The sequence below is a fragment of the Phoenix dactylifera genome, unplaced genomic scaffold (assembly GCF_009389715.1).
Source record: "Phoenix dactylifera cultivar Barhee BC4 unplaced genomic scaffold, palm_55x_up_171113_PBpolish2nd_filt_p 000228F, whole genome shotgun sequence".
Taxonomy (NCBI): Eukaryota; Viridiplantae; Streptophyta; class Magnoliopsida; order Arecales; family Arecaceae; genus Phoenix; species Phoenix dactylifera.
The window spans coordinates 416,126-420,908 of NW_024067733.1; the positions used below are offsets into that span (position 1 = coordinate 416,126).

Sequence of the window (4,783 nt, forward strand, 5' to 3'; positions counted from 1 at the left end):
CTTCTACTATTTTTTTTTTAATTTTTCTTTTGGTCTTATTTGATCAGGAATCGAAGGAAAAATCTGGGATGATCAAAAGGAGAATAGCTGGAAAAGGAATGCTGTAAAGGTTTGCCTAAAAAATTTTTTATTGCTGGGAAAATTCCCTTTGGTAACCTCTAAACCTTTCTTATTTAAATTAATTATTAGCTTGAAATTTTGTGGTGATTGTTTAATTTTAATTTCAGCAAAAGTGTGAATGCATGCTTGATATACATACACAAATTAATCCGCACATAGTAAGGGCAATCACCCCAACAAGATAAGAGCCGGATTTCATCACCAGATTTTTGCCCAACTTAGGTGAACTCAATCTCACATAGTGTCACTTTAATTAAAATCAATTATACGTGGCTCCTAGGGACATTCGAGCTCAATAGGACGAAGATCACCGAAAGTTGCACCAATTTCGCTCTGTGGCTTAGTTGATGTCTTGGCAAGCTTTGTCCCTATAAGGAAGACAGTTCATCTGTTCGAGGCAAGTGGGTTTTAAGTGGAACCTTTGCGAACGCATCGTGACCCCTCCACTTACCTGGGAGCTTACCTGGTCAACTCGGTTCATTAGACCGGATTGGAGGCTTAGGTGCCCTCTTCAAACCAGTTAGGAGCTGTCTAGTAATTTTAGGACAAATACAAGGATTGACGTGTTTATCTTTTATTGCATGCTTGGCTGATCAAGTACTAGTGTATGCAAGGGAGTCATTCTAGAGTACGTGACCTATTACCTTTTGACCCTGAAATAGAACGGACCCTTAGAAATATTCGAGCTGAGATCAGAACCTTAGAATCATCCCCACCTCTTGAGATGGCTGAAGAACAACCCAAACTCCTGAGGGAGTACTTTACTCCCACCATTTACACTTCCCCATCTTGCATACGATTACCTAAAGTAGCAGCGGTACAATATGAAATAAAGTGTAGTGTGATCCAAATGCTCCCATCTTTTTATGGGCTCACTAATGAAGACCCATATAAACACCTAGATGAATTCCTTGAGATTTGCACCACTGTCAAGATTCAGAACTTCACTGATGAAGCTCTGAAACTTAGATTATTCCCCTTCTTCCTTAAAGATAGAGCCAAGCAATGGCTGAATTCTTTAGAAGCCAACTCGATTCGTTCTTGGGATCAAATGCAACAAGAATTCCTTAAAAAATACTTTCCCATAGGAAGAACGAACCAGTTTAGACGTGCCATCACGAGCTTCTCCCAAACTGAGGGAGAAGAATTTTATGAAACTTGGGAGAGATTTCGGGACCTAATCCATAAATGCCCACATCATCAAATACCTAAATAGCAGCTAGTGCAATGTTTCTATGACGGATTGACTGAACGAAACCGTCAGATGATTGATGCCGCATGCGGGGGGACATTCATGCTTCGAAATGAGCATGAAGCATGGAAATTATTTGAAAATCTAATTGAAAACTCCCTCCACCATGCTTCTTGTTCTCGTCAAGCACCCCTGAATTCTCAAAGAAAAGGGACCATTTGTGAAATAAGTCATTCTATGGACCTATCTAGCAAGGTAGATGCATTGTCCCATAAGATTGACCAACTGATGATAGGTGGGTATTACATGAACTCTTCCCAAGCACGAGTGTGTACTATCTGTTTTAGCCCATCCCACCCTATTCATGAGTGCCCTTCAGCGCCCCAATTTCCCGAACTCGTGCAAGAACACATCAATGCTGCTCAAATGCAGCCTAGATCGGGTAATAACCCATTTTCCAATACATATAACCCGGGATGGCGAAATCATCCAAACTTTTCTTGGAAGCAGCAAGCTTCGAACACAGCCCAACCCTATTTCCAAAATTTTCAAAATCCTCTGAATTTTCAAACCCCACAAAAATTCATCCTACCGTCCCTCGATTCAATTTCAACACACTCCTCCTCCACCCCAAAGAAACACAGCCTTTGAGGAGAAAGTGTTGAACGCCCTTCAAGGTTTGGAAACCATTACACAATTGGTGCACTCTCACATGCAGTCCATCGCCAAGCTAGAATCCCAAATGGGGCAACTAGCTAATGCACTGAACAAGCGAGAGGAAGGGAAGCTTCCAAGCCAACCACTAAGTAATCCTAGGGGACAATACATGGCTCAAGAAAATCAATTAAATGCAATTCATCATAAACAAGCTAATGCTTTGACTACCCTAAGGAGTGGACGTGTAGTAGACAATAAGATTGGGGAGGACAACAATAAGGAAGGTGAAGAAGAGGATAGAAATGTGTCAAATGAAAATCTAAAAACTTCTTCTTCTTCTTCAGCTAGTTCACCTTCTGCCAAAACTCACATCCCAAAGGCCCCATTTCCTGAAGCTCTTAATTCACCCTCTCCCTTTGGCAAAAAGGAAATTTCACTAGAGAAAATGATGGAGGTTTTCAAACAAGTGAAAATCAACCTTCCGCTTCTTGATGTTATTAGACAAGTTTCCTCCTATGCCAAATTTCTCAAAGACCTTTGTACACAAAAGCGAAAATCTAGGACACATGTGCCTAAAAAGGTCTTCCTAACTGAGCAAGTGAGTTCTATTCTCCAACGCAACACCCTCCGAAATTCAAAGATCCTCGTACTCCCACCATCTCTTGTGTCTTAGGAAATAATTTTATTGATTGAGCACTCTTAGATCTAGGGGCAAGTATCAACCTTTTACCTTATTCAGTTTATGAGAAACTTGGGTTAGGTGAGTTAAAACCAACCTCGGTATCCCTTCAATTGGCTGATCGATCTGTAAAAACACCACGTGGGATAATTGAAGATGTTCTTGTCAAGGTAGACAAATTCTATTTTTCAGTAGATTTCATTGTCCTTGATATGGAACATGAACCTAATTCTAAGAAACAAATTCCCGTGATCCTTGGGCGGCCCTTTTTAGCAACAGCCAATGCATGCATCAATTGTAGAACAGGGGTAATGAACATATCATTTGGGAACATGAAGGTAAAATTAAATGTGTTCAATGCGGACGACCAACCCGCGAGGAAAGTTGAGTGTTTTATGATAGACAAAATAGATGAACTCATAGAAGGAGATGCAAAAACTAACTCACTGTGTCTGGCTGAAGACAATAAACTTAGCGCTTGTTGGGAGGCAACCCAATTCTCTTAAATTTCTTTAACATTGAGGACAATGTTAGGTTTAGGTTTGGGGGTATTCATCTTGATTTTCATTCAAAAAAAAAATAGAAAAAATGTGTTCATTTTTATTTTTTATAAAATAATAATAAATAATAATAATAATAATAAAAAATTTGTTTTTAAAAACCTAATTTCTATACATTTATGCGAGAATGATAAATACACAAGGTTGTTGCCCAAAAAGACAACCCAAGAGGGGGGGGGTGAATTGGGTTTTAAGTAATTATTGTAATTAAAAAACTTTGTGAGTAACTAATTAAAACTTATTGCAAGTGGATTAATTAGTTTTCTATATGCAGTGAATGAAGGGAATGGAAGAGACAATGAAACAATCACAAACACAAGAGATTTTATAGTGGTTCGGAGCTAACCCTTGCTCCTACGTCCACTCCCCAAGCTTCACTTGGGAGTTCACTATAATTTCTCGGATTACAGCCGGTTGTTTTACAAGCTCACAACCCAACTTGTTGTTTTACGAGATCACAATGAACTCGGTCGGTTTTCACAGGCTCACCGACTAGAACCACCCGATTGTTTTTTCGGGATCACAATTGAACCCTTACACGTTGGTTTTACCCTCGGCTCGCCAACCAACCTTGACACCCTTCATTCAATCTTCTGATTGAATCAAGTAAGAAAAGCAGTTTGAAAAGAGTACAAGGATAGCTTCTTGAAAAGCGTATATAAACAATATGAACAAAGAAGAGTTAGAAGCCCTCAAACAGATTTTTGGATGTGGAGAAAGGGGCTTCTCAAACTCTGCAACTTCTCTTAAATGTGCTGAAGATTTGCTGTCAGAAGGAGAGCCTTGAGTGCGAGAAAGACGTTTGGAGAATGGACTTCAATGCACTTCTTCCTTCTTTCTCTTGTATTTACTCTAGAGAGGCTTTGGTAGGTGGAAATCCTTTTTCTTTGAATGGAGTCTCTTACTTCTGGTCTATTACTATTCAATCTGGCTATTTAAGCAATTCCCATAGAAAACTAGCCGTTAGACTCACTTTTAGGGCCATTCTGCACAATCTGCAACTCCTGACATAGTGTCCGTTGGGATCGGAGTCGACTCGCTCGATCTGGAGTCGACTCGGCTGTTGCTGGAGTCGACTCATGCTTTACTGGAGACGACTCGCCCACTGTTCAGAATTTGAATTAAAGTGCTGTCCCGTTCTGGAGTCGACTCGGCCAAACTTGGAGTCGACTCGCCAATATCCGGAGACGACTCTGCCTTCTGGAGACGACTCGTTTTCAGGGATCCAAAGATCTTTCTTTCGGGTTTACTTCCTCGAGTCGACTCGGATTCTCTTGGAGTCGACTCGGCTCTCAGAGCCTGAAAACTGGTCTTCTGTCTTTGGAGTTGAACTGCCTTGGAGTCGACTCGGTTCTCAGAGACCAAAAAACTGCTCTTCTGTCGTTGAAGTTGAACTGCCTCGGAGTCGACTCGGACTTTGCGGAAGTCGACTCGGCTCTCAGAGACCGAAAAACTGCTCTTCTGTCGTTGAAGTTGAACTGCCTCGGAGTCGACTCGGACTTTGCGGGAATCGACTCGGCTCTAGAGACCGAAGTTGGCTCTCTGACTTTTAGTCTTGCATTCCTCTGAGAGTCG

The 4,783-nt window shown here is 41.1% G+C and overlaps 1 non-coding gene across 1 annotated transcript; it reads right to left on the reverse strand.

The window, feature by feature from the left end:
• Positions 1-1,220: 1,220 nt before the first annotated feature.
• LOC120105207 lies at positions 1,221-1,326 on the reverse strand. The gene has a single exon (XR_005507573.1). It is a non-coding gene; the product is annotated as a small nucleolar RNA R71 (small nucleolar RNA).
• Between the last annotated feature and the right edge of the window lie 3,457 nt (positions 1,327-4,783).